Source organism: Oncorhynchus keta, unplaced genomic scaffold (genome assembly GCF_023373465.1).
Source record: "Oncorhynchus keta strain PuntledgeMale-10-30-2019 unplaced genomic scaffold, Oket_V2 Un_contig_17517_pilon_pilon, whole genome shotgun sequence".
Taxonomy (NCBI): Eukaryota; Metazoa; Chordata; class Actinopteri; order Salmoniformes; family Salmonidae; genus Oncorhynchus; species Oncorhynchus keta.
The window spans coordinates 32,501-45,810 of record NW_026280467.1 but is presented as its reverse complement, the minus strand read 5'-3'; the positions used below and the strand labels follow the sequence as shown (position 1 = coordinate 45,810).

General features: G+C 49.6%; 1 pseudogene; it reads left to right on the top strand.

Annotated features, from left to right (window-relative positions):
• Nucleotides 1-6,293: 6,293 nt before the first annotated feature.
• The window catches only part of LOC127919788 (integrator complex subunit 15-like), a 37,794-nt pseudogene continuing 30,777 nt past the window's right edge, over nucleotides 6,294-13,310 (top strand).

Sequence of the window (13,310 nt, the reverse complement as noted above, 5' to 3'; positions counted from 1 at the left end):
TACTTTATTAATATATTTAGTAGGTATATTTATGTTAGAAATACTTGTAATATATTTAAGAGATATATTTATGTTAGGAATACTTTATTAATACATTTAGTATTTTCTAAGGCTCATCATCCAGGCAGCAGTGTTAGGGTAACCTAGGCAGCAGCCTTACCACACCACAGAGTAGTTGCAAACAAGAAAGTAGTCCCAGGGCGCTAGGAGAGAGAAAAGTAATCCCCGAGCAGCCGCCTCGCCCCCATGTCTTCTTCCACTGATACTTCTAACCCTGTTCCTAGGATACAAGTTCCACTGCTGTCAGACCTAAGAAACTAGTTTCATACACATCAGGTGCATCTATTTGGGCTCCCAAGTGGCACAGTGGTCTAAGGCATTGCATCTCAGTGCAAGAGGTGTCACTACAGTCCCTGGTTCAAATCCAGGCTGTATCACATCCGTTTTGATTGGGAGTCCAATAGGGCGGTGCACAATTGGCCCAGCGTTGCTGGGGTAGGCCGTCATTGTAAATAATAATTTTTCTTACCTGACTTGCCTAGTTAAAAAATATATTTGAAACCTTTTTAAAGACATGCTTGGGAACAACTACTATGTATGATATAATCCTCTTTAGTCATACATGCTGAATCTATTAGCAGAATTACTGTCTTAGGTTAGCTATGAAATCACTGGCTTGAAAGCGACTGTTTTTCTGGAAGCTGTGCTGTGGCCATTTCCCCTACATTTTCCCCCACGTGGGCCAGCACCCCTAGCAATTTGAGTTCTAGCCAATGAGCTTCAGCCCCTCGCCATTTGAGTGACAGCTAGCAAGATGCACACGCAGCAGAGCGAAACCAATGAAGTCGGTGCACATATCTGCACATATGTGATGTTGTACTCAATTTTCAGCAAACCACTTTGGGCTCGTGGGCTCTTTAAGAACTACTGGTAAGTATAGAAAAGTACCGGAGAATCTCTTTAACATTAACATCTCCTTGTTACATTTACATTTTAATAATTTAGCAGACACTCTTATCCAGAGCGACTTACAGTTAATGCATTCATCTTAAGACCTTTTTATTTAACCCTTATTTTACCAGGTGAGTTGAGTGAGAACACATTCTCATTTACGGCCAATGACCTGGGGAATAGTTACAGGGGAGAGGAGGGGGGATGAATGAGCCAATTGGAAGCCTGAAGGTAGCTAGGTGGGACAACCACATATAAGAGTCATCCATTTTTCTTCAATACATAACTATCAGCAAAGTCATAGCTGGTAAGGAGGAAGAAAGTCAAGTGCTAGTGCACGAAATACATATGATCTGTTATTGTTATTATATATTTTGGGGGTGTTAGTCCACAAAAGGCATATAATTTTTATTGTTATTATTAATTTGTTTAAACATTGGGGGGGTCTGGATGAGGAGGAGGTGCAAGGGGGATGCTGTGAGATTATTTAAGATATTCTTTGAAGCGGTTTCACATGTTTCCGGAAGATGGGCAAGGTAGCTTCAGGTAAAGGGGTGGGAGGGCCTAGAGATCAGAGGTGGGCAGGGACTCTGCTGTCCTAGCTTCAGGTAAAGGGGTGGGAGGGCCTAGAGATCAGAGGTGGGCAGGGACTCTGCTGTCCTAGCTTCAGGTAAAGTGGTGGGAGGGCCTAGAGATCAGAGGTGGGCAGGGACTCTGCTGTCCTAGCTGCAGGGAGGGCCTAGAGACTAGAGGTGGGCATAGCCTGTAGGTAGGGAGGGGGACTCTGCTGTCCTATCTTCCGAGAAAGGGGTGGGAGGGCCTAGAGACTAGAGGTGGGCATAGCCTGAAGGCAGGGAGGGGAATTCCTCTTGCTGCTCTGTAGGCAGTACCATGGTTTTGTAGCGAGCTTCAACAGGAAGCCAGTGGAGGCACGGAGAAGTGGTGTGACATGCGAGAACTTGGGAAGGTTGAACATTGGAGAACTTGCCTCCATTCCTTATTAATTTGCTTGTCTCCTCTCCTCATTCCCATCCTTGTCTTCTCCGTATCACTCTCCTTGTCTAATATTAACGAAGTCTCGAGGTATTGTTCGCCTGAGGTAGAGTACCTTATGGTAAGCTGTAGAACACACTATCTACCAAGAAATCCAGCTATGCCCTCAAACGAACCATCAAACAAGCAAAGCATCAATGCGGACGACAAAGGAAATCCAGACGCGAGCTGTCCAAGGATGGGAGCCTACCGGACGAGCGAAATGCCTTTTATGCTTCGAGGCTAAAAACACTGAACATTTACATTTACATTTAAGTCATTTAGCAGACGCTCTTATCCAGAGCGACTTACAAATTGGTGCATTCACCTTATGACATCCAGTGGAACAGCCACTTTACAATAGTGCATCTAAATCTTTTAAGGGGGGTGAGAAGGATTACTTTATCCTATCTTAGGTATTCCTTAAAGAGGTGGGGTTTCAGGTGTCTCCGGAAGGTGGTGATTGACTCCGCTGTCCTGGCGTCGTGAGGGAGTTTGTTCCTCCACCATTGGGGGGCCAGAGCAGCGAACAGTTTTGACTGGGCTGAGCGGGAACTGTACTTCCTCAGTGGTAGGGAGGCGAGCAGGCTAGAGGTGGATGAACTGAAGCATGCACAAGAGCACCAGCTGTTCTGGTTGACTATGTGATAACGCTCTCTGTAGCCGATGTGAGCAAGACCTTTAAACAGGTCAACATTTACAAGGCCGCAGGGCCAGATGGATTACCAGGACTGGTACTCAAAGCGTGCGCTGACCAACTGGCAAGTGTCTTCCCTGACATTTTCATCCTCTCCCTGACTGAGTCTCTAATACCTACATGTTTCAAGCAGACCACCGTAGTCCCTGTGCCCAAGGAAGCGAAGGTAACCTGCCTAAATGATTACCGTCCCGTGGCACTTACTTCGGTAGCCACGAAGTGCTTTGAAAGGCTGGTCATGGCTCACATCAACAGTATCCTCTGGATACCCTAGACCCACCCCAATTCGCATACAGCCACAACAGATCCACAGATGACGCAATCTCAATCGCACTCCACACTGCAACAAAACGCCTGCCACGCTGATCGGTACCCCCTGTATATAGCCTCCACACTGACTCGGTACCAGTACCCCCTGTATATAGCCTCCACACTGACTCGGTACCAGTACCCCTGTATATATCCTCCACACTGACTCTGTACCAGTACCCCCTGTATATAGCCTCCACACTGACTCGGTACCAGTACCCCTGTATATATCCTCCACACTGACTCGGTACCAGTACCCCCTGTATATAGCCTCCACACTGACTCAGTACCCCCTGTATATAGCCTCCACACTGACTCGATACCGGTACCCCCTGTATATAGCCTCCACACTGACTCAGTACCCCCTGTATATAGCCTCCACACTGACTCGATACCGGTATCCCCTGTATATAGCCTCCACACTGACTCGATACCGGTACCCCCTGTATATAGCCTCCACACTGACTCTGTACCGGTAGCCACTGTATATAGTCTCCACACTGACTCAGTACCCCCTGTATATAGCCTCCACACTGACTCAGTACCCCCTGTATATAGCCTCCACATTGACTCTGTACCGGTACCCCCTGTATATAGCCTCCACACTGACTCGATACCGGTACCCCCTGTATATAGCCTCCACACTGACTCGATACCGGTACCCCCTGTATATAGCCTCCACACTGACTCGATACCGGTACCCCCTGTATATAGCCTCCACACTGACTCGATACCGGTACCCCCTGTATATAGCCTCCACACTGACTCTATACCGGTACCCCCTGTATATAGCCTCCACACTGACTCGATACCGGTACCCCCTGTATATAGCCTCCACACTGACTCGATACCGGTACCCCCTGTATATAGCCTCCACACTGACTCTGTACCGGTACCCCTGTATATAGCCTCCACACTGACTCGATACCGCTACCCCTGTATATAGCCTCCACACTGACTCGATACCGGTACCCCTGTATATAGCCTCCACACTGACTCGATACCGGTACCCCCTGTATATAGCCTCCACATTGACTCTGTACTGGTACCCCCTGTATATAGTCTCCACATTGACTCTGTACCGGTAGCCACTGTATATAGTCTCCACACTGACTCAGTACCCCCTGTATATAGTCTCCACACTGACTCAGTACCCCTGTATATAGCCTCCACATTGACTCTGTACCGGTACCCCCTGTATATAGCCTCCACATTGACTCTGTACCAGTACCCCCTGTATATAGCCTCCACATTGACTCTGTACCGGTACCCCCTGTATATAACCTCCACATTGACTCTGTACCAATACCCCTGTATATAGCCTCCACACTGACTGATGAACAGAGAGGTGGAGAGAAATGTTCTCAAACTATTTGTGTGTATTCTTGTGAATTGTTAGATATTACACAACATCTGCTAAATATGTGTATGGACCAATACAATTTGAATTGATTTGAGATAAACCCATATATCCATTTGGTTAAGCAACCAGCAGCCCATTAGTTTCCACAAGAGGTAAAGTCAGTTAAATGTAGAACTATCTGTCATCATACTCAGTGTGTTTTCTGGTTCAGTACCAACAAACATAATCAAACGTTGAATGCTGATAAACCCCCATCAGAACAGAACCAAACGTTGAATGCTGATAAACCCCATCAGAACAGAACTAAACGTTGAATGCTGATAAACCCCATCAGAACAGAACTAAACGTTGATAAACCCCATCAGAACAGAACTAAACGTTGAATGCTGATAAACCCCATCAGAACAGAACTAAACGTTGAATGTTGATAAACCCCATCAGAACAGAACTAAACGTTGATAAACCCCATCAGAACAGAACTAAACGTTGATAAACCCCATCAGTACAGAACTAAACGTTGAATGTTGATAAACCCCATCAGAACAGAACTAAACGTTGAATGCTGATAAACCCCATCAGAACAGAACTAAACGTTGAATGTTGATAAACCCCATCAGAACAGAACTAAACGTTGATAAACCCCATCAGAACAGAACTAAACGTTGAATGCTGATAAACCCCCATCAGAACAGAACTAAACGTTGAATGTTGATAAACCCCATCAGAACAGAACTAAACGTTGAATGCTGATAAACCCCATCAGAACAGAACTAAACGTTGAATGCTGATAAACCCCCATCAGAACAGAACTAAACGTTGAATGCTGATAAACCCCATCAGAACAGAACTAAACGTTGAATGCTGATAAACCCCATCAGAACAGAACTAAACGTTGAATGTTGATAAACCCCATCAGAACAGAACTAAACGTTGAATGCTGATAAACCCCATCAGAACAGAACTAAACGTTGATAAACCCCATCAGAACAGAACTAAACGTTGAATGCTGATAAACCCCATCAGAACAGAACTAAACGTTGAATGCTGATAAACCCCATCAGAACAGAACTAAACGTTGAATGTTGATAAAACCCCATCAGAACAGAACTAAACGTTGAATGTTGATAAACCCCATCAGAACAGAACTAAACGCTGATAAACCCCATCAGAACAGAACTAAACGTTGAATGCTGATAAACCCCATCAGTACAGAACTAAACGTTGATAAACCCCATCAGAACAGAACTAAACGTTGAATGCTGATAAACCCCAACAGAACAGAACTAAACGTTGAACCTGTAAACCCCATGATAAACCCCATCAGAACAGAACTAAACGTTGAATGCTGATAAACCCCATCAGAACAGAACTAAACGTTGAATGTTGATAAACCCCATCAGAACAGAACTAAACGTTGAATGCTGATAAACCCCCATCAGAACAGAACTAAACGTTGAATGCTGATAAACCCCATCAACAGAACAGAACTAAACGTTGAATGCTGATAAACCCCCATCAGAACAGAACTAAACGTTGAATGCTGATAAACCCCATCAGAACAGAACTAAACGTTGAATGCTGATAAACCCCATCAGAACAGAACTAAACGTTGAATGCTGATAAACCCCATCAGAACAGAACTAAACGTTGAATGTTGATAAACCCCATCAGAACAGAACTAAACGTTGAATGTTGATAAACCCCATCAGAACAGAACCAAACGTTGAATGCTGATAAACCCCATCAGAACAGAACTAAACGTTGAATGCTGATAAACCCCATCAGAACAGAACTAAACGTTGATAAACCCCATCAGAACAGAACTAAACGTTGATAAACCCCATCAGAACAGAACTAAACGTTGAATGCTGATAAACCCCATCAGAACAGAACCAAACGCGTTGTGACGGACGGGGCAGTTGTCCTCTGTTTGTACTTCATGGGTTTCCGTAGTTGAAAGTGTAAACAGTGGCGCATGCACCCTGTCGCTTTAAAATATCTTCTCTTTCAAGGTAAGAAAGCGTTTCTATAGTAACTACAAACCCGTTGTAATAGAGCAAACAACAGCAACCACAGCTAGTTAGTTTCTAGGATACAAACAAACCGACTTTAACTCGCCTCTTTCCGTGGTTTGCTTGTTAAGCAGAGAGTATTGTAGTTTTGGGACACAACATGGGGAGTCTGTATATTGGTTGGGACGCCTTTTGGCCGTTTTGGGATGACAGTAATGACTAGTTGTTTAGCGTACCTCCGTTATTTGGTGGTATGAGTGCCAAACATCTTCACATTATTCAGCTTGAATGTACGGACAGATTCTGGTTCCACTATACTGGATAGCTCCCCTTAGTGATGGCTGGCAGATACACTAGCTAGCTAGCTCCCCTGAGTGATGGCTGGCCGATACACTAGCTAGCTAGCTCCCCTGAGTGATGGCTGGCAGATACACTAGCTAGCTAGCTCCCCTGAGTGATGGCTGGCAGATACACTAGCTAGCTAGCTCCCCTGAGTGATGGCTGGCAGATACACTGCTAGCTAGCTAGCTCCCCTGAGTGATGGCTGGCAGATACACTAGCTAGCTAGCTCCCTGAGTGATGGCTGGCAGATACACTAGCTAGCTAGCTAGCTCCCTGAGTGATGGCTGGCAGATACACTAGCTAGCTAGCTCCCTGAGTGATGGCTGGCAGATACACTAGCCAGCTAGCTAGCTCCCTGAGTGATGGCTGGCAGATACACTAGCTAGCTAGCTCCCTGAGTGATGGCTGGCAGATACGCTAGCTAGCTAGCTCCCCTGAGTGATGGCTGGCAGATACACTAGCTAGCTAGCTCCCTGAGCGATGGCTGGCAGATACACTAGCTAGCTAGCTCCCCTGAGTGATGGCTGGCAGATACACTAGCTATCTAGCTAGCTCCCCTGAGTGATGGCTGGCAGATACACTAGCTATCTAGATAGCTCCCCTGAGTGATGGCTGGCAGATACACTAGCTAGCTAGCTAGCTCCCCTGAGTGATGGCTGGCATATACACTAGCTAGCTAGCTAGCTCCCCCTCAGTGATGGCTGGCAGATACACTAGCTAGCTAGCTCCCCTGAGTGATGGCTGGCAGATACACTAGCTAGCTAGCTCCCCCTGAGTGATGGCTGGCAGATACACTAGCTAGCTAGCTAGCTCCCCTGAGTGATGGCTGGCAGATACACTAGCTAGCTAGCTAGCTCCCCCTGAGTGATGGCTGGCAGATACACTGCTAGCTAGCTCCCTGAGTGATGGCTGGCAGATACACTAGCTAGCTAGCTCCCCTGAGTGATGGCTGGCAGATACGTTAGCTAGATAGTTCCCCTGAGCGATGGCTGGCAGATACACTAGCTAGCTAGATAGCTCCCCTGAGTGATGGCTGGCAGATACACTAGCTAGCTAGCTCCCCTGAGTGATGGCTGGCAGATACACTAGCTAGCTAGCTCCCTGAGTGATGGCTGGCAGATACACTAGCTAGCTAGCTCCCCTGAGTGATGGCTGGCAGATACAGCTAGATAGCTCCCCTGAGCGATGGCTGGCAGATACACTAGCTAGCTAGCTCCCTTAGTGATGGCTGGCAGATACACTAGCTAGCTAGCTAGCTCCCCTTAGTGATGGCTGGCAGATACACTAGCTAGCTAGCTAGCTCCCCTTAGTGATGGCTGGCAGATACACTAGCTAGCTAGCTCCCCTGAGTGATGGCTGGCAGATACACCCTAGCTCCCCTGAGTGATGGCTGGCAGATACACTAGCTAGCTAGCTCCCCTGAGTGATGGCTGGCAGATACACTAGCTAGCTAGCTCCCCTGAGTGATGGCTGGCAGATACACTAGCTAGCTAGCTCCCCTGAGTGATGGCTGGCAGATACACTAGCTAGCTAGCTCCCCCTGAGTGATGGCTGGCAGATACACTAGCTAGCTAGCTCCCCCTGAGTGATGGCTGGCAGATACACTAGCTAGCTAGCTCCCTGAGTGATGGCTGGCAGATACACAGCTAGCTAGCTCCCTGAGTGATGGCTGGCAGATACACCTAGCTAGCTAGCTCCCCTTAGTGATGGCTGGCAGATACACTAGCTAGCTAGCTAGCTCCCCTTAGTGATGGCTGGCAGATACACTAGCTAGCTAGCTCCCCAGTGATGGCTGGCAGATACACTAGCTAGCTAGCTCCCCTGAGTGATGGCTGGCAGATACACTAGCTAGCTAGCTCCCCTGAGTGATGGCTGGCAGATACACTAGCTAGCTAGCTCCCCCTGAGTGATGGCTGGCAGATACACTAGCTAGCTAGCTCCCTGAGTGATGGCTGGCAGATACGTTAGCTAGATAGTTCCCCTGAGCGATGGCTGGCAGATACACTGAGCTAGCTAGCTAGCTCCCTTAGTGATGGCTGGCAGATACACTAGCTAGCTAGCTCCCCCTGAGTGATGGCTGGCAGATACACTAGCTAGCTAGCTAGCTCCCCTGAGTCATGGCTGGCAGATACACTAGCTAGCTGATAGCTCCCCTGAGTGATGGCTGGCAGATACACTAGCTAGCTAGATAGCTCCCCTGAGTGATGGCTGGCAGATACACTAGCTAGCTAGATAGCTCCCTGAGTGATGGCTGGCAGATACACTAGCTAGCTAGATAGCTCCCCTGAGTGATGGCTGGCAGATACACTAGCTAGCTAGATAGCTCCCCTGAGTGATGGCTGGCAGATAGCTCCCCCTGAGTGATGGCTGGCAGATAGCTCCCCTGAGTGATGGCTGGCAGAGCTCCACTGATGGCTGGCAGATAGCTCCCCTGAGTGATGGCTGGCAGATACACTAGCTAGCTAGCTCCCCTGAGTGATGGCTGGCAGATACACTAGCTAGCTAGCTCCCCCTGAGTGATGGCTGGCAGATACACTAGCTAGCTAGCTCCCCTGAGTGATGGCTGGCAGATACACTAGCTAGCTAGCTCCCCTGAGTGATGGCTGGCAGATAGCTCCCCCTGAGTGATGGCTGGCAGATAGCTCCCCCTGAGTGATGGCTGGCAGATACACTCCCCTGAGCGATGGCTGGCAGATAGCTCCCCTGAGTGATGGCTGGCAGATACACTAGCTAGCTAGATAGCTCCCTGAGTGATGGCTGGCAGATAGCTCCCCTGAGTGATGGCTGGCAGATACACTAGCTAGCTAGCTCCCCTGAGTGATGGCTGGCAGATACACTAGCTAGCTAGCTCCCCTGAGTGATGGCTGGCCGATACACTAGCTAGCTAGATAGCTCCCCTGAGTGATGGCTGGCAGATACACTAGCTAGCTAGCTCCCCCTGAGTGATGGCTGGCAGATACACTAGCTAGCTAGCTCCCCTGAGTGATGGCTGGCAGATACACTAGCTAGCTAGCTCCCTGAGTGATGGCTGGCAGATACACTAGCTAGCTAGCTCCCTGAGTGATGGCTGGCAGATACACTAGCTAGCTAGCTCCCTGAGTGATGGCTGGCAGATACACTAGCTAGCTAGCTCCCCCTGAGTGATGGCTGGCAGATACACTAGCTAGCTAGCTCCCCTTAGTGATGGCTGGCAGATACACTAGTTAGCTAGCTCCCCTGAGTGATGGCTGGCAGATACGTTAGCTAGCTCCCCTTAGTGATGGCTGGCAGATACACTAGCTAGCTAGCTCCCTGAGTGATGGCTGGCAGATACACTAGCTAGCTAGCTCCCCTGAGTGATGGCTGGCAGATACACTAGCTAGATAGTTCCCCTGAGCGATGGCTGGCAGATACACTAGCTAGCTAGCTAGCTCCCCTTAGTGATGGCTGGCAGATACACTAGCTAGCTAGCTAGCTCCCCTTAGTGATGGCTGGCAGATACACTAGCTAGCTAGCTAGCTCCCTGAGTCATGGCTGGCAGATACACTAGCTAGCTAGATAGCTCCCCTGAGTGATGGCTGGCAGATACACTAGCTAGCTAGATAGCTCCCCTGAGTGATGGCTGGCAGATACACTAGCTAGCTAGATAGCTCCCCTGAGTGATGGCTGGCAGATACACTAGCTAGCTAGATAGCTCCCTGAGTGATGGCTGGCAGATACACTAGCTAGCTAGATAGCTCCCCTGAGTGATGGCTGGCAGATAGCTCCCCCTGAGTGATGGCTGGCAGATAGCTCCCCCTGAGCGATGGCTGGCAGAGCTCCCTGAGTGATGGCTGGCAGATAGCTCCCCTGAGTGATGGCTGGCAGATACACTAGCTAGCTAGCTCCCCTGAGTGATGGCTGGCAGATACACTAGCTAGCTAGCTCCCTGAGTGATGGCTGGCAGATACACTAGCTAGCTTGCTCCCCTGAGTGATGGCTGGCAGATACACTAGCTAGCTAGATAGCTCCCTGAGTGATGGCTGGCAGATAGCTCCCCTGAGTGATGGCTGGCAGATAGCTCCCCTGAGTGATGGCTGGCAGATAGCTCCCCCTGAGCGATGGCTGGCAGATAGCTCCCCTGAGTGATGGCTGGCAGATACACTAGCTAGCTAGATAGCTCTCCTGAGTGATGGCTGGCAGATAGCTCCCCCTGAGTGATGGCTGGCAGATACACTAGCGAGCTAGCTCCCCCTGAGTGATGGCTGGCAGAGATACACTAGCTAGCTAGCTCCCCTGAGTGATGGCTGGCCGATACACTAGCTAGCTAGATAGCTCCCCTGAGTGATGGCTGGCAGATACACTAGCTAGCTAGCTCCCCTGAGTGATGGCTGGCAGATACACTAGCTAGCTAGCTCCCCTGAGTGATGGCTGGCAGATACACTAGCTAGCTAGCTCCCCTGAGTGATGGCTGGCAGATACACTAGCTAGCTAGCTCCCCCTGAGTGATGGCTGGCAGATACACTAGCTAGCTAGCTCCCCTGAGTGATGGCTGGCAGATACACTAGCTAGCTAGCTCCCCTGAGTGATGGCTGGCAGATACACTAGCTAGCTAGCTCCCCTTAGTGATGGCTGGCAGATACACTAGTTAGCTAGCTCCCCTGAGTGATGGCTGGCAGATACGTTAGCTAGCTCCCCTTAGTGATGGCTGGCAGATACACTAGTTAGCTAGCTCCCCTGAGTGATGGCTGGCAGATACACTAGCTAGCTAGCTCCCCTGAGTGATGGCTGGCAGATACACTAGCTAGCTAGCTCCCCTGAGTGATGGCTGGCAGATACACTAGCTAGCTAGCTCCCCTGAGTGATGGCTGACAGATACACTAGTTAGCTAGCTCCCCTGAGTGATGGCTGGCAGATACACTAGTTAGCTCGCTCCCCTGAGTGATGGCTGGCAGATACACTAGCTCTAGCTCCCCTGAGTGATGGCTGGCAGATACACTAGCTAGCTAGATAGCTCCCTGAGTGATGGCTGGCAGATACGTTAGCTAGCTCCCCTGAGTGATGGCTGGCAGATACGTTAGCTAGCTCCCTGAGTGATGGCTGGCAGATACACTAGTTAGCTAGCTCCCCTTAGTGATGGCTGGCAGATACACTAGCTAGCTAGCTCCCTGAGTGATGGCTGGCAGATACACTAGTTAGCTAGCTCCCCTGAGTGATGGCTGGCAGATGCACTAGCTAGCTAGCTCCCCTGAGTGATGGCTGGCAGATACACTAGTTAGCTAGCTCCCCTGAGTGATGGCTGGCAGATACACTAGCTAGCTAGCTCCCCTTAGTGATGGCAGGCAGATAGCTCCCCTGAGTGATGGCTGGCAGATACACTAGTTAGCTAGCTCCCCTGAGTGATGGCTGGCAGATACACTAGCTAGCTAGCTCCCCCTGAGTGATGGCTGGCAGATACGTTAGCTAGTTCCCTGAGTGATGGCTGGCAGATACACTAGCTAGCTAGATAGCTCCCCTGAGTGATGGCTGGCAGATACACTAGCTAGCTAGATAGCTCCCCTGAGTGATGGCTGGCAGATAGCTCCCCCTGAGTGATGGCTGGCAGATAGCTCCCCTGAGTGATGGCTGGCAGATACACTAGCTAGCTAGCTCCCTGAGTGATGGCTGGCAGATAGCTCCCCTGAGTGATGGCTGGCAGATACACTAGCTAGCTAGCTCCCCTGAGTGATGGCTGGCAGATACACTAGCTAGCTAGCTCCCTGAGTGATGGCTGGCAGATACACTAGCTAGCTAGCTCCCTGAGTGATGGCTGGCAGATACACTAGCTAGCTAGCTCCCTGAGTGATGGCTGGCAGATACACTAGCTAGCTAGCTCCCCTGAGTGATGGCTGGCAGATACACTAGCTAGCTAGCTCCCTGAGTGATGGCTGGCAGATACACTAGCTAGCTAGCTCCCTGAGTGATGGCTGGCAGATACACTAGCTAGCTAGCTCCCTGAGTGATGGCTGGCAGATACACTAGCTAGCTAGCTCCCTGAGTGATGGCTGGCAGATACACTAGTTAGCTAGCTCCCTGAGTGATGGCTGGCAGATACACTAGTTAGCTAGCTAGCTCCCTGAGTGATGGCTGGCAGATACACTAGTTAGCTAGCTAGCTCCCCTGAGTGATGGCTGACAGATACACTAGTTAGCTAGCTCCCCTGAGTGATGGCTGGCAGATACACTAGTTAGCTCGCTCCCTGAGTGATGGCTGGCAGATACACTAGCTAGCTAGCTCCCTGAGTGATGGCTGGCAGATACACTAGCTAGCTAGATAGCTCCCCTGAGTGATGGCTGGCAGATACGTTAGCTAGCTCCCTGAGTGATGGCTGGCAGATACGTTAGCTAGCTCCCCTTAGTGATGGCTGGCAGATACACTAGTTAGCTAGCTCCCTTAGTGATGGCTGGCAGATACACTAGCTAGCTAGCTCCCCTGAGTGATGGCTGGCAGATACACTAGTTAGCTAGCTCCCCTGAGTGATGGCTGGCAGATACACTAGTTAGCTAGCTCCCTGAGTGATGGCTGGCAGATACACTAGCTAGCTAGCTCCCTTAGTGATGGCTGGCAGATACACTAATTAGCTAGCTCCCTGAGTGATGGCTGGCAG